Source organism: Elephas maximus (genome assembly GCF_024166365.1).
Source record: "Elephas maximus indicus isolate mEleMax1 chromosome Y unlocalized genomic scaffold, mEleMax1 primary haplotype SUPER_Y_unloc_1, whole genome shotgun sequence".
In the NCBI taxonomy this organism is placed as follows: Eukaryota; Metazoa; Chordata; class Mammalia; order Proboscidea; family Elephantidae; genus Elephas; species Elephas maximus.
In genome coordinates this window covers 3,367,225-3,387,501 of record NW_026060237.1, presented here as the reverse complement: position 1 = coordinate 3,387,501, position 20,277 = coordinate 3,367,225, and positions in this window count along the sequence as shown.

The window sequence follows — 20,277 nt, the reverse complement described above, 5'->3', positions numbered from 1 at the left end:
GTACATAGGGTCGCTGTGAGTTGGAACCAACTTGACTGCATCTAACAACAGAACAACAACAATGATGATGTGATCACCTCCCTGATGAGATTTGATAACAAAGATAATCTAAGAATTTCTGTCATTTAGTAGATTAATTTTTTTGCACTATCAGTGGTTCGTGTCTTCAGGGATGCTGTACGAGGGTAAGTAGCAGAGAAAAGTGTTTTAGAGTGCAGATGGTAATTACCAACTCTATTAGTGTGATGGTTCAAGTTGCGTGTCACCTTGGCTGGGCCATAACTCTCAGTGGTTTGGCACTTATGATGTAGTTGGTCAGTCATACGATGATGTGATCACCTCCATGATGTGATTTGATATACCGTGATCACCTCCATGATGGGATCTGCCGATCAGCTGAAAGGGAGTGTCCTTGGGAATGTGGCCTGCATCCAGTATAGGTAGACTTTCTGGCAAGGCTCAAGGTTTTTGCTTCTTCTGGATCCTGCAGCTGCCTCCTGTTGGTCTGATCTCTGGTTCTCATGACTTGAGCTAGCAGTTTACCTGCTGTGTTGCCTGCTGATCTTGGCATTCATCATTCTCTGCAGGCTGTGAGCCAGAGCCCTGCTCTCTGGCCTTTCGACCTTGGGTTTGCCAGCCCCTGCAGCTGTATGAATCAGGAGAAGCCTGCATCCTGGCCCATTAGACTTATGATAAGATTTGGCCAGTGAAAAACATTGTTTTATGAAGTCAGTGAACAATGAATGAAATGCTGTTTAAATGCTGTCAGAAGAAGAACAAGTAAGCCAAAACTAGAAGCTGGGACAGAGAGTGCACAGTCTGAATGCTATGCTATGTCTGAATGGGAGGTGTAGCGTACAGACAGAAGACTCAATCTGGGGAGTACTGGTCCAGGGGTTAAGAGCTTGGCTGCTAACCAAAAGGTCAGCTGTTCAAATCCATCAGCCGCTTCTTGGAAACTGTATGGGACAGTTCTACTCTGTCCTACATGGTCTCTACAGGTTGTAATCTATGGCCACAGGTGTGTGTGTGTGTGTATGTGCGTGTGTGTGTGTGGGGGCTAGTTGCTGTGAAGTCATTTGCAACTCATCGTGACCCCATGTGTTTCAGGGTAGAACCACATTCCATATGGTTTTCAATAGCTGATCTTTCAAAAGTAGATTGACAAGCCTTTCTTCCTAGGTGCCTTTGTGTGGATTTGAACCACTAATCTTCTGGTTAGCAGCTATCTCAGTTATCTAGTGCTGTTACAATAGAAATACCATAAGTGAATGTTCCTAATAGTGAGAATTTTATGCTGTTATTGTCCAGGAGGTTAGAACTTCAAATTCAGGTCTAGGGGAGGGATTTCTCTCTCTGTAGCCATATCATAAAATAACCATTGCAAGGCCACCTAACTCTGTATAACCCAGTCCCTAACTGAGGATGAAAAGAACAGGGTTATTAAAATTATTCTTTATAAACATATTAGGCTATGGAGGGCCAATAACATCGTGCAGAAGTTCTTAGGCTGCCTTTCATGTATGACACCTGAACTCCAACCAGGAGGATATCTGTGGTGATCAAATGATAAATCTGGTGTCACTCCAGAAATATAAAGGCAGTTGACTTCCACCTTGCACAGAAATGAATCCCGATACTCAGCTCAACTTCTGGTAAGGAATTAACCTTGGAAGTCATCCAGGATATAAGCTCAAAAGTGTTTTATTTTGACTACAGGGTGACTGCTTTCTAGTCATCATCACCACCATCATTATCACAATCATCATCGTTACCACCATCACCATTCCCACTACCATCATCATCATCACAATCATCATCAACACCACCATCGTCATCATTATCACCTTCATCACCATCACAATTATCACAACCATCACTACCATCACCATCACCATCTTCATGATTATCACCATTATCTCCACCATCACCATCAGTATCATCATTGTTACCATCATCACTGCCATCATCATGACCTTCATCACCACCATTCTCACAACCATCACCATCATCACCATCATCTCCACCACCATCATCGCCATCGTTATCACCATCAGTATCATCATCACCAACATCATTGTCGTCAACGCCTCCACCATCTTTTGTCTGATCTTTGCTGTTGAGAAAGCATTTTCATGTGATTTCTTGTTAGATGTAAATGGCATGGCTGATTCCTGTCTTCAAGAATAGCAGGTAAAATGGGTGGGAAACTTGAGACTGATTAAAATGATCAAGAGTTAAGTGCTTGCATAATTACAATATATAAATACCCAGGAGTTTATAAGGGAAAGGGCCTTAGCGCTGAAGAAAAATGAAAGATGTTAGGAGCAAACTTCTTGGAGAAGTGAGAGAGTAAAATGCATTTTGGCTTCTTTTAGACATGTTGGCAGAAAAGAGCAATCACTAGAAAAGATTTCATGTTGGTAGAGGGTCAGCAGAAACAAGGGAAGCCCTCCATGAGATGGACTGACACGATAGCCACAAAAATGAGCTCAAACAACGATTGGCTCAAACATACAAACAGTCATGGAAATGACGTGGGATTGGCCATTTTGTTATTTTTGTTATATATAAGGTCTCTGTGAGTCTGAGCTGACTCAACAGCAACTACCAGCAACAGGATTCCCTTGAAAGCAGAAGGAATGTTTTGAGGGCAGGCCATTTATGTAAGAATATGATCCAAGGAAGCAAGAGTCTAAGACACAGGAAGTGAGATAGAGAAGGGGGAACAGCCAGTACAAAGATGCTTCGTGGGTGGCGCAAATATTTAAGCATTCAACTACTATCCGAAACAGCGTTTCAAACCCACCCAGAGGATTCCCAGAAGACAGACCTGGTGACCTGCTTCTGAAAGCTGACAGCCACTGAAAACCTTATGGAGCAGTTGTACTCTGCACACACACGGTCGCCATGAGTCAGGGTCCACTTTATGGTAAATAATAACAACAATGAAAGACTGATGCTCAGTCCACTGGGGACCTTCGTACCAACATTTTCAAATGCATCTCAGAACCGTCCACCTGCGGCACAAAGGGAGCAACAATGATCTCCTGACTCTTGTTGACCATCGGCCAAGAGAGACCTCATGCGTGTTTACAGCCGTATGACTTGAAGTTACATAACCCTGAGTACAAGGAAGGCTTTGTAGATGTCTCATTTTGAGATGTCATAGGAACCCCAAGGCAGGCAGAAGGAAAGGAACACTGTCCAATTGTACCCAAGCGAGTCACCGGGTGGTGCAAATGCTTAATGCACTCAGCTGCTAACTGGAAATTTGTTGGAGGTTCAAGTCCACCCAGAGGTGCCTCAAAAGAAAAGTCTGCAGGTCTACATGCAAAAAATCACCCACTGCAAACCCTATGGAGCACAGTTCTGCTCTGACACACGTGGGGTCCACATGAATTGGAGGCAACTCTACGGCAGCTGGTAAAGCACCGTAGCTGTGGTGGCTGGAGTTGACAGGATATTGAAGCAGTTCACACAAGATGCCTAACACGGCCACATTCTAGGGGTATCCATTCCATTCTTCATTAATGACACTATCTCAAAAAAATGCATACTCTTTGATAATGCCAATGATGCGAGAAATTTAACTTCCTTTTTTTCTTGACAGGCAACCTTAAGATAACTGCTCAGTCTCTTAAATGACAATGAAAAAGTTGTATTAATTGGAAGATTATAAATATAGCCAGACACTCATCTTATTTACATATCTACAGTCTACTTTTCAAATAAGCTAATGTATTTTTTATGACATACGGCCTTAACAAGGGTTTATACTGATTTTTAAATTTTTTTTTATTGTGCTTTAAGTGAAAATTTCCAAATCAAGTCAGTCTCTCACGCAAAAAAGTACACGCACCTCGCTATATACTCCCAAATGCCATCCCTCTAATGAGACAGCTCGCTCCCTCCTTCTACTCTCTCTTTTAGTGTCCATTTCGCCAGCTTCTAACCTCCTCTAACTTCTCACCTCCTCTCCAGACAGGAGATGCCAACATAGTCTCAAGAACCTCATTCCTCATCAGCATCTCTCTCCATCCCATTGTCCAGTCCAATCCCTGTCTGGAGAGTTGGCTTTAGGAATGGTTCCTCTTCTGGGCCAACAGACAGTCTGGGGGCTATGACCACCAGGGTCCCTCCAGTCTCAGTCAGACCATTAAGTCTTTGTTTTATGAAAATTTGGGATCTGTATCCCACTGCTCTCCTGCTCCCTCATGGGCTGTCTGTTGCATTCCCTGTTAGGGCAGTCATTAGTCGTAGCTGGGCACCGTCTAGTTCTTCTGGCCTCAGGATGATGTAGTCTCTGGTTTAGGTGTCCCTTTCTGTCTCTTAGGCTCGTAATTACTTTGTGTCCTTGGTGTTATTCATTCTCATTTGCTGCAGGCAGGATGAGACCAATTTATCCATTTTAGATGGTTGCTTGCTAGCATTTAGGACCCCAGATGCCACTCTCCAACGTGGGACGCAGGACATTTTCGTACTAGATTTTATCATGCCAATTGACTTAGAAGTTCCCTGAAATCTTGGTCCCCAAGCCCCCGCCCCTGCTACGCTGGCCTTCGAAGTATTCACTTTACTCAGGAAACTTCTTGCTTTTGGTTTACTTCAGCTCTGCTGATCTTGCCTGCATTGTGTGTGGTCATTCCCATCACCTAAAGTAATTCTTATCTACTGTCTAATTAGTGAATTCCCCTATCCCACTCTCCCTCCCTTCCCTGTCTTATAACAATCAAATAATATTTTCTTCTCTGTTTAAACTATTTCTGGAGTTCTTGTAATATTGGTCTTATGTGATATTTTTCCTTTTGCAACTGACCAATTTCACTCAGCATAATGCATTCAAGATTCCTCCATGTTATGAAATGTTTCACGGATTCATCACTGTTCTTTATTGATGCGTGGTATTCCACTTTGTGAATATACCATGAATTAGTAATCCATTCATCCCTTCATGGGCCCCTTGGTTGCTTCCATCTTTTTGCTATTGTAAACAGTGCTGCAAGGAACATGGGTGTGCATATATCTGTTGGTGTAAAGGCTCTTATTTCTCTAGGATATATTCTAAGGAGTGGGATTGCTGTATGGTATGGTAGTTCTATTTCTAGCTTTTTAAGGAAGTGCCAAATCGATTTCCAAAGTGGTTTTACCATTTGACATTCCCATCAGCAATGTAGAAGTGCTCCAATCTCTCCACAACCTCTCCAACTTTTATTTTGTGTTTTTTGGATTAATGCCAGCCTTGTTGGAGTGAGGTGAAATCTCATAGCAGTTTTGATTTGCATTTCTCTAATGATCGTGTGCATTTTCTTGTGTATCTCTTAGCTGCCTGAATGTCTTCTTTAGTTGTGTGCTACTGTGTTGGTTCCAGCTCATTGTGACACTATAGGACAGAGTAGAACTGCCCCATAGGGTTTCCTAGGCTGTAATCTTTACAGGAATACTTTGCCAGGTCTTTTCTCTTTGGAAAACCTATGGGGAGGTCCTACTCTGTTCTGTAATGTTGCTATGAGCTGGAATCAACTCGACAGCAATGGGTTTGTTTGGGGTTTTTCTCCTGTGGAGCTTCTGGGTGGGTTCAAACGCCTGGCCTTTTGGTTAACAGCTGATTGCTTAATCATTGCAGCACCAGGACTCCTTTGGTAAAGCAGAGGGCCAGCAAAAATGACAGAAACTCTGCCTGAGATGGGCTTACGTGGTAGCCTCAAAGGTGGGCTCAAACTTACCAATGTTTGTGAAGAGGGCACGGGACCAGGCAAGGAAAGATTCCTTCTGCTAAACATAAGGTCATCATAAGCCAGAGATGACTCAGTGGCAGCAAACAGCAATGGCAAAGACCATTCAATGGCAAAGGCATCTATTAAATGCAGACCTGGAAGCATACCTCCCTTTGAGGTGAAAAGAGAAGATTCTTATACGTGTATACGTTCTTATACATCTTACACATTCTTAGACTCTTTATGTAAGTGCCCCAGGAGGGAGGCTCAGACCTGTCTGCAAATCTGTGATCTGCTTAAAATGTGCCTGAGTGTATGGACAGAGCTCACGTCCTGTAAATACATTTGCCAAGCATGCAGACACACAGATATTTATCAGGCCATGGGCTGCCAGTTTTACATAGATCGGTGCTAACGATCTCTCCACCACCGCTCCCTCCTCTGCTTCTATTTAAGTAACTTTCATTTCTAGATGTCCATGGAGAATCCAAAGGGACCCTGGTGGTGCAACAGTTAAGCACTCAGTTGCTAACACAAAGGTCAAAGTTTGAACCCACCAGATACTCCACAGGAGAAAGGCCTGGGCATCTGTTCCTGTAAAGATTTCCTCCTAGGAAACTCTATGGGGCAGTTCTACTCTGTAACACACGGGGTCGCTATGAGTTGGAATTGACCGGGTGCACACAAGAACAACAAGAATCCATATAATGTCACCGTAAATCATCACCAGGACTTACACAAATATGTCAGTTGCTTCAAAGACCTCCCAAATTTAGAAACTCTTCTGGAATCTTGGTTGGGTAAAATGTACTGAAACATTTAATCGAATCCATAAATAAATTAACATGTAGGGTTTTATAGAGTCTCAAGGAGCCCTGGGGATGCCGTGGTTAAGCAGTCAGTTATTAAACCATACGTTGTAGGTTCGAGCCCACCAGTGGCTACACAGGAGAAAAGCCCTGGAGAGTTGCTTCCGTAAAAATTAAAAAAAAAAAAGGTTGCCTCCAAGTAGACTCAATTCTGACCCATAGAGATCCTACAGGACAAAATAGAACTGCCTCATAGAGTTTCCAAGAGACAACTGGTAGATTCAAACTGACGACCTTTTGGTTAGCGACCAAGTCTTAACCACTGCATGACCAGGGCTCCTCCATAAAGACTACAGCCTAGAAAACCAAGTGGGGAAGGACTACTCTGTCACATAGCGTCACTATAAGTCTGAGTCAACAGCAATACGTTTTATAGGGTGTCACCTAACCCAGTGCCATCGAGTTGATTCTGACTCATAGCGACCCTATAGGACAGAGTAGAACTGCCCCACAGAGTTTCCAAGAAGGGAGTGGTGGATTTGAACTGCCAACCCTTTGATTAGCGGCTGTAGCATTTAATCACTATACCACCAGGGTTTCCATAGGAACTCACAACTCCTTTTCATCTGGCAAATACATCCAAGCCCAAGACTATGGTAATAAACTCCAAATTATGGGTTTTGTTTTGTTTTTCATGTAAAAGCAGCGACTGTATCCACGTCAGAAGTTAATTTTCACAGTTCACCATCTCTTCCTTGAACTTTGTTTTGAAGAAAGAATGGATTGTAGAAACAGTGAACCAGAAGCAAAGAGTTGGACAGCCCACTGGGTATAATCCATCAGGAAGGAATGAAAGCAAGCATTACGTTTCTGGAAACCTTTCAGCGAGCTGAACCGAGTGCACTAAGCAGAAACGTATGTCGTCTAGCAATTTCCTTTCCTTGTTCCTTGACATCCTCAATATAAACTGCTGTCTTGGTTTCTTTAGCCCTGTGTTTAATAGATAATAATTCCTTTATAAATAAACTATCATAAATATCACTGTATTAAGAATCGGCATCCATACTATAATACCCTTTATCAGGTTACATGATCTCAAGGGAGCTCCATCATGGAAAATCATAGGATTACTGTCTAGACTGGTGCTGTCCGATAGAGCATTCTGGAATGATGGAAGTGTTCTATACCTGTGCCATCCAATATCAAAACCACTTGGCTCGAATGGTGCTTGAACTTGGGAAAGGTAGCTAGTATGCCTGAGGAGCTGAATTTTAAGTTTTATTTAATTTGAACAAATCTGAATTTAAGCTCAAACAGACACATGTAGCTAAATGTTTCAGGCAGTATATGGGGTCTCTACCAGTTGGTACTGAATTGGTTAATGAACAGGAATTATCCTGCTTGAAAATAATAATAATAATGTTTAGGTGAATTCTGTGTCTGCCAAGTGGCATAGATTGCATTATGGATTCTAAAATATGTGTTTGAATCCTAACCCCCATACATGTGGATGAGACCCTATTGGGAATAGGGTTTCCTTTGTTATGTTAATGAGGCCGTGTCAGTGTTGAGTATGTCCTGAACTTAATCGTTTCTGAGCCAGAGATAAGCCAACACAGAAGTGGAAAGATGCATGCCACAAGGAGATGGCCTAGGAACAAAGGGACTGAAGCTGAAGAGACAAGAATCTTCCCCCAGAGCCACCAGAGAGAGAGAGGGAGAGAGACTTTTCCTAGAAGTTGTCCCCTGAATTCAGACTTCTAGCCTCCAAAACTGTGAGAAAATAAATTTCTGTTCTTCAGGAAGGGACTATCCAATAAGCAATGTAAATACGTGCTTGGGGCATCAACAAAACAGGAGTACCACTTGTCCAAAGCAAAGACCCACAGATGACAAGCAGACAGGACACAAGGAAAATCGAGCGCCACAGTGGAAGGGGACTGGCAGGGCACTAAATGAAACTGATACTGCCTCCAGTGTGTGAGAATGTGATGGCCAGAAACAAAGTCCACGCAGGGTCATGAAGGCGCCCACGACCAGAGTGGTTTAAGCTATGAGGTACCTGCCACTTCTACACTTTTGTTGACTACTCAGTTCACTCCGGTGTAGTTGAAACTCCTTATCTCTGCAGGTCTCTTGGTCAATCTACTGTTTCATTCTAATACACAGGAGCCAGGGGTGGGGTGTCGAGTCTAACTCTGCTACATTCACCCCATATGCAACTGAATCCAACATGAGCTCTTTCTGGGCATGAATGGATTATGTTACAGATAACAGATCTTTGATCCATTTTGAGAGAACCATCTTGTACATCCATGTCTGCTGACCCAGTAACTCCAGCCAGGAGGGCCAGCAATGCTCTTTGCCATGATACAAACACAAGGTGTACCTGTGTGTGAGTCTGGGTAGATAACCAATGGGAACTGCAGTCCCACATGACACACAAGAGTGAGAGAACTCAAGTAAGTGAACCATTGCAATGAATTCAATCAAGTTACTTTTTAATTGCATAACATTTACATATAAAGTCATGTCCTAAGTTTAGGAAACAATAACATTCATAACTTTAAAATATGTTTGGCATACATACGGATGCAATGTAGCATACATTTAATATAATACCAACATGGGAAATAATTTAATAGTAACATAGCAAAAGTGAAAAAAGTACTGGAAATACTAAAACATATCTAACAAGGAAAATTTTAATTTATGTATCAAGTGAGTTTAGTTTTTTATTGTCTGTTGCACAGGACACAGTGCTTGATATTACTCTATATATGCTAATAATTGTGGTATTAGGACTATTCCTTTGAGCTGATCCCAATTCATACCTACCCTACAGGACAGAGTGGCACTGCCCTGTAGGGTTTCCGAGGAGCAGCTGGTGGATTTGAACTGCTGACCTTCTCATTACCAGCTGAGCTCTTAACCACTGCACCACCAGGGCTGCACTAGGCCCATTAAAAGGATGCAAAATGCGTTGTTTTATTTACCATACAAAATATGTTTCTGTTTTGCAACGAGTGTGTTTCTAAATTTTTCTCCCAAGAAAGCAACAAAAGGCAATTATCAGAGCTGTATAGTTTTATTTTAACAGAATATTTACATATCTCTTAAAGGAAAATGGGAGATTTCTTGAGGAAATAAATGAACATTTAGATAATAAAAAGTATATAAATGTATTTTATTTTCCATTTTCCTCATACTGACTCTTTCAAGAAACTGGTATCGTTATAACTCTGCAAAACAAACTTGCCAGTTGAGAGATACTACTATTGCTATATCCATTATGGGTGTTGAAGAATTTTGCAAGGAAATAAAATACACATTTTATAAATTTTGCATAAGATAATACTTACTGTTTCCTTTTCATTTCAGATCAATCAGGCATATATAGCCTCACATTCACCATGACTCATGACGTGGCTTGTCCAGTCCTGTGCAAAGTGAGCCAAAACACGTCTTAAGATCAAGCATACCCTTGTATTTGTGTCACGTTCTTTGCGATTGCTCTCACCACTGACAGGTATCGGCACTAGTCCAATTAACTTTGAAGACATGGCATCAAAGGACGGAACGAGAGTGCACAAGTTTTTAAGTATTTCAAGATGAAAAACACCTGCAGTGTTCTAGAAGGGCCTGCCGACAAACATCATAGGTCAAACTACTCAAATTATTTCTCATTACCTTGTAAGCACTATTGCTTTTGGCTATCTCAGACCTGAAGAACAAATTACATGGTCCAAATCAAATTTCTTTTTTTTTCCCTTTTTAAAAAAATTTTTTTATTGAGCTTCAAGTGAATGTTTACAAATCAAGACAGTCTGTCACATATAAGTTTATATACACCTTACTCCATACTCCCACTTGCTCTCCCCCTAATGAGTCAGCCCTTCCAGTCTCTCCCTTCATGACAATTTTGCCAGCTTCCAACCCTCTCTACCCTCCCATCCCCTCTCCAGACATGAGATGCCAACACAGTCTCAAGTGTCCACCTGATACAAACAGCTCACTCTTCATCAGCATCTCTCTCCTACCCAACATCCAGTCCCTTTCATGTCTGATGAGTTGTCTTCGGGAATGGTTCCTGTCCTGGGCCAACAGAAGGTTTGGGGACCATGACCGCCGGGATTCCTCTAGTCTCAGTCAGACCATTAAGTATGGTCTTTTTGTGAGAAGTTGGGGTCTGCATCCCACTAATCTCCTGCTCCCTCAGGGGTTCTATGTTGTGCTCCCTGTCAGGGCAGTCATCGGTTGTGGCCAGGCACCATCTAGTTCCTCTGGTCTCAGGATGATGTAAGTCTCTGGTTCATGTGGCCCTTTCTGTCTCTTGGGCTCATACTTATTGTGTGACCTTGGTGTTCTTCATTGTCCTTTGATCCAGGTGGATTGAGACCAATTAATGCATCTTAGATGGCCACTTCTTAGCATTTAAGACCCCAGACGCCACACTTCAAAGTGGGATGCAGAATGTTTTCATAACAGAATTATTTTGCCAAGTGACTTACAAGTCCCCTTAAACCATGGTCCCCAAACCCGCGCCCTTGCTCCGCTGATCTTTGAAGCATTCAGTTTATCCCGGAAGCTTCTTTGCTTTTGGTCCAGTCCAGTTGAGCTGACTTTCCATGTTTTGAGTATTGTCCTTCCCTTCACCTAAAGCAGTTCTTACCTACTAACTAATCAGTAAAAAACCCTCTCTCACCCTCCCTCCCTCCCCCCCCCATAACCGCTAAAGTATGTGTTCTTCTCAGTTTATACAATTTCTCAAGATCTTATAATAGTGGTCTTATACAACATTTGTCCTTTTGCCTCTGACTGATTTCACTCAGCATAATGCCTTCCAGGTTCCTCCATGTTATGAAATGTTTCACAGATTCGTCACTGTCCTTTATCGATGCGTAGTATTCCATTGTGTGAATATACCACAATTTATTTAACCATTCATCCGTTGATGGACACCTTGGTTGCTTCCAGCTTTTTGCTATTGTAAACAGAGCTGCAATAAACATGGGTGTGCATATATCTGTTTGTGTGAAGGCTCTTATTTCTCTAGGGTATATTCGGAGGAGTGGGATTTCTGGGTTGTATGGTAGTTCTATTTCTAACTGTTTAAGATAATGCCAGATAGATTTCCAAAGTGGTTGTACCATTTTATATTCCCACCAGCAGTGTAAAAGAGTTCCAATCTCTCTGCAGCCTTTCCAACATTTATTATTTTGTGTTTTTTTGGATGAATGCCAGCCTTGTTGGAGTGAGATGGAATCTCATCGTAGTTTTAATTTGCATTTCTCTAATGGCTAATGATCGAGAGCATTTTCTCATGTATCTGTTAGCTGCCTGAATATCCTCTTTAGTGAAGTGCGTGTTCATATCCTTTGCCCACTTCTTGATTGGATTGTTTGTTTGTTTGTGGTTGAGTTTTGACAGAATCATGTAGATTTTAGAGAGCAGGTGCTGGTTGGATGTGTCATAGCTGAAAATTCTTTCCCAGTCTGTAGGTGGTCTTTTTACTCTTTTGGTGAAGTCTTTAGATGAGCATAGGTGTTTGATTTTTAGGAGCTCCCAGTTATCTGGTTTCTCTTTATCATTTTTGGTGATGTTTTGTACTCTGTTTATGCCTTGTATTAGGGCTCCTAAGGTTGTCCCTATTTTTTCTTCCATGATCTTTATTGTTTTAGTCTTTATGTTTAGGTCTTGATCCACTTGGAGTTAGTTTTTGTGCATGGTGTGAGGTATGGGTCCTGTTTCATTTTTTTGCAAATGGATATCCAGCACCATTTGTTAAAAAGACTATCTTTTCCCCAATTAACTGACACTGGGCCTTTGTCAAATATCAGCTGCTCATATGTGGATGGATTTATATCTGGGTTGTCAATTCTGTTCCGTTGGTCTATGTGTCTGTTGTACCAGTACCAGGCTGTTTTGACTACTGTGGCTATATAATAGGTTCTGAAATCAGGTAGAGTGAGGCCTCCTACTTTCTTCTTCTTTTTCAGTAATGCTTTACTTATCCGAGGCTTCATTCACTTCCATATGAAGTTGGTGATTTGTTTCTCCATCACATTAAAAAATGACATTGGAATTTGGATTGGAAGTGCATTGTATGTATAGATGGCTTTCGGTAGGATAGACATTTTTACTATGTTAAGTCTTCCTATCCATGAGCAAGGTATGTTTTTCCACTTATGTAGGTCCTTTTTAGTTTCTTGTAGTAGTTCTTCGTAGTTTTCTTTATATAGGTCTTTTACATCTTTGGTAAGATTTATTCCTAAGTTTTTTATCTTCTTGGGGGCTACTATGAATGGTATTGATTTGGTCATTTCCTCTTCGATGTTCTTTCTGTTGATGTAGAGGAATCCAAGTGATTTTTGTATGTTTATCTTATAACCTGAGACTCTGCCAAACTCTTCTATTAGTTTCAGTAGTTTTCTGGAGGATTCCTTAGGGTTTTCTGTGTATAAGATCATGTCATCTGCAAATAGGGATAATTTTACTTCCTCCTTGCCAATCTGGATGCCCTTTATTTCTTTGTCTAGCCGAATTGCTCTGGCTACGACCTTTAGCACAATGTTGAATAAGAGCAGTGATAAAGGGCATCCTTGTCTGGTTCCTGTTCTTAAGGGAAATGCTTTCAGGCTCTCTCCATTTAGAGTGATGTTGGCTGTTGGCTTTGTATAGATGCCCTTTATTGTGTTAAGGAATTTTCCTTCAATTCCTATTTTGGTGAGAGTTTTTATCATAAATGGGTGTTGGACTTTGTCAAATGCCTTTTCTGCATCAATTGATAAGATCATGTGGTTTTTGTCTTTTGTTTTATTTATATGGTGGATTACATTAATGGTTTTTCTAATATTAAACCAGCCTTGCATACCTGGTATGAATCCCTCTTGGTCATAGTGCATTAATTTTTTGATATGTTGTTGAATTCTATCGGCTAGAATTTTGTTGAGGATTTTTGCATCTATGTTCATGAGGGATATAGGTCTGTAATTTTATTTTTTGTGGGATGTCTTTACCTGGTTTTGGTATCAGGGAAATGGTGGCTTCAGAGAATGAGTTAGGTAGTATTCTGTCATTTTCTATGCTTTGAAATACCTTTAGTAGTAGTGGTGTTAATTCTTCTCTGAAAGTTTGGTAGAACTCTGCAGTAAGGCCATCCGCGCCAGGGCTTTATTTTGTTGGGAGTTTTTTGATTACCGTTTCAATCTCTTTTTTTGTTATGGGTCTATTTAGTTGTTCTACTTCTGATTGTGTTAGTTTAGGTAGGTAGTGTTTTTCTAGGAATTCATCCATTTCTTCTAGGTTTGCAAATTTGTTAGAGTACAATTTCTCATAATAATCTGATATGATTCTTTTAATTTCAGTTGGGTCTGTTGTGATGTGGCCCATCTCGTTTCTTATTCGGGTTATTTGTTTCCTTTCCTGTATTTCTTTAGTCAGTCTGGTTTATCAATTTTGTTAATTTTTTCAAAGAACCAGCTTTTGGCTTTGTTAATTCTTTCAATTGTTTTTCTGTTCCTTAATTCATTTAATTCAGCTCTAATTTTTATTATTTGTTTTCTTCTGGTGCCTGATAGATTCTTTTGTTGCTCACTTTCTATTTGTTCAAGTTGTAGGGACAGTTCTCTGATTTTGGCTCTTTCTTCTTGCTGTATGTGTGCATTTATTGATATAAATTGACCTCTGAGCACTGCTTTTGCTGTGTCCCAGAGGTTTTGATAGCAAGTATTTTCATTCTCATTGTATTCCATGAATTTCTTTATTCCCTCCTTAATGCCTTGTATAAACCAGTTTTTTTTTCAGCAGGGTGTTGTTCAGTTTCCAAGTATTTGATTTCTTTTCCCTCGTTTTTCTGTTATTGATTTCCACTTTTATGGCCTTGTGGTCTGAGAAGAGGCTTTGTAATATTTCGATGTTTTGGATTCTGCAAAGGTTTGTTTTATGACCTAGTATGTGGTCTATTCTAGAGAATGTTCCATGTGCGCTAGAAAAAAAAGTATATTTTGCAGCAGTTGGGTGGAGAGTTCTGTATAAGTCAATGAGGTCAAGTTGGTTGATTGTTGTAATTAGGTCTTCCGTGTTTCTATTGAGCTTCTTACAGGAAGTCCTGTTCTTCTCTGAAAGTGGTGTGTTGAAGTCTCCTACTATAATTGTGGAAGTGTCTATCTCACTTTTCAGTTCCGTTAAAATTTGTTTTATGTATCTTGCAGCCCTGTCATTGGGTGCATAAATATTTAATATGTTTATATCTTCCTGGTCAATTGTCCCTTTTATCATTATGTAGTGTCCTTCTTTATACTTTTTGGTGGATTTAACTTTAAAGTCTTTTTTATCAGAAATTAATATTGCTACTCCTACTCTTTTTTGCTTATTGTTTGCTTGATATATTTTTTCCCATCCTTTGAGTTTTAGTTTGTCTCTGTCTCTGAGTCTAAGGTGTGTCTCTTGTAGACAGCATATAGGCAGATCGTGTTTCTTTATCCAGTCTGAGACTCTCTGTCTCTTTATTGGTGCGTATAGTCCATTTACGTTCAGCCTAATTATATATATATATGTGCTTAGTGTTGTCATTTTGATGCCTTTTTACGTGTCTTTTTTGAGAATTTCATTTTTCCACTTTATTTTTTGTGCTGAGACGTTTTTCTTTGTAAATTGTGTATTCCTCATTTTCATAGTATTTAACTTTATGTTTGCTGAGTTGTTACATTTTTCTTGGTTTTTACTTTGAGGTATGGAGTTGTTATACCTCTTTGTGGTTTCCTTAATATTTACTCCTATTTTTCTAAGTAAAAACCTAACTTGTATTGTCCTATATCGCCTTGTTTCCCTCTCCATATGGCAGTTCTATGCCACCTGTATTTAGTCCCTCTTTTTGATTATTGTGATCTTTTACGTATTGACTTCAATGATTCCGTTTTGAGTTTTTTTTTTTTAATTAAACTTAATATGTTTTTGTTATTTCCCTATTTGAGCTGATATCAGGATGTTCTGCTCTATGACCTTGTGTTGTGCTGGTATCTGATATTATTGGTTTTCTGACCAAATTTCTTTAGTATTTCTTGTAGCTTTGGTTTGGTTTTTGCAAATTCTCTAAGCTTGTGTTTCTCTGTAAATATCTTAGTTTTGCCTTCATATTTCAGAGAGAGTTTTGCTGGATATATGATCCTTGGCTGGCAGTTTTTCTCCTTCAGTGCTCTGTATATGTCATCCCATTGCCTTCTTGCCTGCTTGGTTTCTGTTGAATAGTCTGAACTTATTCTTATTGATTCTCCCTTGTAGGAGACCTTTCTTTTACCCCTGGCTGCTTTTAAAACTTTCTCTTTATCTTTGGTTTTGGCAAGTTTGATGATAATATGTCTTGGTGTTTTTCTTTTTGGATCAATCTTGAATGGGGCTCGATGAGCATCTTGGATAGATATCCTTTCGTCTTTCATGATGTCAGGGAAGTTTTCTGTCAGCAAATCTTCAACTATTCTCTCTGTGTTTTCTGTCATCTCTCCCTGTTCTGGGACTCCAATCGCATGCAAGTTATCCTTCTTGATAGAGTCCCACGTGATTCTTAGGGTTTCTTCATTTTTAAAAATTCTTTCATCTGATTTTTTTTCAGCTATATAAGTGTTAATTCCCTGGTCCTCCAGATTTCCCAGTCTGGATTCTAATTGCTCGATTCTGCTCCTCTGACTTCCTATTGCGTTGTCTAATTCTGTAATTTTATTGTTAATCATTTGGATTTCTGAATGCTGTCTCTCTATGGATTCTTGCAACTTATTAATTTTTCCACTGTGTTCTTGAATAATCTTTTTGAGTTCTTGAACTGCTTTATCAGTGTGTTCCTTGGCTTTTTCTATAGATTGCCTTATTTCATTTCTGAGGTCATCCCTGATGTCTTGAAGCATTCTGTAAATTAGCTTTTTATATTCTGTATCTGGTAATTCCGGGACTGTACCTTCATTTAGGAAAGATTTTGATTCTTTAGTTTGGGGGGGTTGTAGAAGCAGTCATGGTCTGCTCCTTTATGTGGTTTGACATTGACTGCTGTCTCCGAGCCATCACTAAGATATTGTAGTGATTTATTCTATATTTGCTTACTGAGTCTTATCTTGTTTTGTTTTCTTTCAATATACGTAGATGGGTACTAGATTGTGCTGTCTTGATTGTTGTAGCCCTTGACTCACTTATGACCTATTACCAGCTGGTTTGGGCTGTTACCAGGTATTTATGCCTGAGTCCATTCACTATTCTTGAGTAGAATCTGATTTTGGGTCATCAAGTGTGTGACGCACCCTATCACCTATCCACGGTGAGAAGTAGTGGTGATAGTTGTGAGCACCAGATTCTAGTAGCAGCTGGGGTTCACACTGCATTGGGGGCAGGATGCTGACAGGCTTCCCCCAAGTGTCAGTGAGGTAGGTGTGTCTCTATTCCTAAAGCACCTTGGTGGGAGGACTCTGCATTAGGCCCCCAATGCAAGTACCTCTACAGATTGGTAGGTGTCACCCTCCTTAGACCCCTAAGGCAGGAGGCTGGGTGGTCTGGGGGGAAGCTTCAGCCCTCAGTTCCCTGTTGTGGGTCAGTGAGGGCTCTGTTGAATATGCAGAGATATCAGACCGGGGAAACTTGTCTTTCCAGTAAATCCACTAAAACAAATGCAGTCAGATCCCTATCAGAAATGCCTTTGCTTTATAACGGCCACCTTGTTCCCTGTAGGGATGAAAGCCCAAGACTGTGGATCACATATGCTTGGCTGGAGCTGGTTCTGTGTTTTTAGTCCATTTAGGGAAGGATTTTTTGTCCCTGGGTTTTTTGTGGTTGCTTCTCTCAGGCCAGAAGAATGGGTTAGGAAAGACCAAAAAAAAAAGGAAAGGAAAACCGTAGAGCAGTTCTCCCTCTGGCTCAGGAAATTCCAACGTAAATGAAGCCGCCTGGGAATGGGAGGGGAGTGTTCAGAAAAACAAGAGAGAGTAGCACCCCAGGATATAGACAAAATTACTTATCTTGCTTGGGATGACTGTTTTATCTGAGATTCCTGAGGGGCACGTCCTCTGTGTGCACTGTCTGGGTAGAGATTGCCCCCGAGGGTCACGCCCATGACCCGTGCTTGTGCTGTCTCAGAAGCTACGGTTAGTTCCTCCGCTCCCAGTCCAAAGCCCAGCTTCAAGGTTCCCTGGCTGGGACGCTGCACTCCCGGATCCAAAAATAGTCTTTGCCTCCCGGTGACTTCTCCTGTCAGCCACAATGCTGCGCCACCTGTGTGCACTGGCTGGGCTTCCCCCGAGGTCAGTTCAGGGGGCTGGGGCTGTGCCCTGTGTTTGCACCATCACAGGATGTCGTGCTCAGCTCCCCTGCGCCCAGTCCAAAGCCCGGCGTCAAGGTTCCCCAGCTGGGACACTGCACTCCCGGCTCCAAAACCAGTTGCTGCCTCCTGGCAACTTCTCCCGACAGGCACGTCGCCGCACTGTCTGCGCACAAGCTGAGCCCTCTCCCGAGGTCACTTCAGGGGGGTAGTGCTGCGCCCCAGGTTTGCGCCCTCACAGGATGCCGTGCTCAGCTCCCCTGCACCCAGTCCAAAGCCCGGTGCCAAGGTTTCCTGACTGGGACGCTGGCTCCAGGCTCCGAAAACAGTCGCTGCTTCCCCATGGTTGTTCATTCTCCGTCTCTGTCACTCAGGTCAACTCTTTAAATCAGTGTTTGTTGGGCAGCATTCATAGATTGTCATGTATGTGATCAATTCACTTGTTTTCCCGAGTCTTTGTTGCAAGAGGGATCCGAGGTAGCGTCTACCTAGTCAGCCATCTTGGCCCCCTCGTTCTCAAATTTCTTTTTTACTTACTATTTTTCAAACATAAATTTTTGTGTTAACTTCCAAATTCGAATGTAAATTTTATTTTATAAATTTTACTGGTTTCGTAAATTTTCTTCATTTTCAGTTATTTAAATGTATTGGCTATGGACATGTTGTCAGGAGGGATCAGTCCCTGGAGAAGCATATCTTGCTTGGTAAAGTAGAGTGTCAGCAAAAAAGAGAAAGACCCTCAAGGATGTGGATTGACACAGTGGCTATAACAATGGGCTCAATTGTACAATGATTGTGAGGAGGGCACAGGATTGGGCAGCGTTTCGTTCTATTGTACTCAGGGTTCCTATGAGTCAGAACCTACTCGACGGCACCTAACAACAATAGTGGTAGAAACAAAATTTTTTTAAAAAAGTGCCGTAATGTGCATATACAATATAAAATGAAACAGCAACAATGAGTGCAAAAAATGAAAACCTGCAGAAGATATAAAGGATTTGTGAATCCCTAAAGACAATTCCAGAATTAACTTCCTTTTTAAAATATAATGAATGAGAAGAGACTTCTTCCCTTGAACACTCGAGTTTAGTGGGTACAGATCATTGTACTAGCACCAATAGTTCTGAAATTATGAATAGCAATACAAATATAACAGAATTTGTTCCAAATTCTGTGTCCATTCCTTGAGATAGTAAAAAAATAATAATGGTGTAGAAAGCGAAATGATATTAGCATCTGAAATTGTTGCGTCTGCAAACCTCGTAGATAACAGAAATGCAGATTCTACTTTGGGGAATAACTTTTCTTCTAATGATGTAAATTATTGGATTGAAAGAAGGCCAAGTGATTGTCAGCATCACAGTGGACCATCTGAAAATTCGTGTCAAAATTTTCTAGACGGCTAACAACCAAAATTCTGTAGTTAGAAGATGTTTCTATGGTGCAAAGCTAGAGGTGGGAATTATCAGAGAGAGTGGCTACCATCTTCTCTATCAGTGGACTCTGCATATTGTTTTGATTGACAACTATTTGCCCTAAATCATTTAATTTTTGATTTGCTAAGGGTGGGTTTAGGAACTAGCACAACTCAGATATGATCGATAAACATGAAAGCAGTTCAATTCACGAGATTGTATGTTGTCATATTTAAAATGAAGACCTGGTTTTGGTTTAACTCGTGAACTAGAAACAAATTAATGAAGATTGTCAATACTGGAAACTCATTTTGCAATGCATTATTGTTGTCATTCTAACAATCACTGAATGTGGACTACCATTTTGAGGAAGAAATGAAGTGTTTGGTTTCCCACAAAACGGAAAATTTGGGGGTTTACTTGAACTTGTTGCTCAGTTCGATCCACTTTTAGCAGGTCACATCTCAAAATATGATAACACAGGAAAGCAACCCATCGTATGTCTACAAAACCGTGTGAGAAACGAATAAACGTAAAAAGTGATAAAGTTTGATCAACTATTTTCAGCAAAATACGTATAGCTCAATCTTTCAGTTTATCTGTAGATTCCACTCATGACCCTTCTAATATAGAGCAGCTAAGTATTGTTTTAAGATACATATCTACAACAGATGGAAAACCCTGTTGAGAGATTTGTCACTATTACTAGCTTAAAAATTCATACCAGTGAAGGAGCTGCAAATCAAATACTTCATTATGTATGTGAAGTTTACAAAATCAGTTTTTCTAAGTGTTCAGGCCAGTCGTATGACAATGCTGCTAGTATGTCAAGGTGTTATAGAGACATGCAACAGAAAGTTTTAGAACATAATAAATATGCCATTTTCATGGCACATGCTATTCATTTGCTTAATCATGAAGGACATAGCTCAGTTGATTGTTGTCTAGAAACAGTTGAGTTTTTTCCACTGTTTAGTTACTCTACACATTTTTTGCCACCTCTACTCACCAATGGGCAGTTTTGAAAACATATTTAGGCA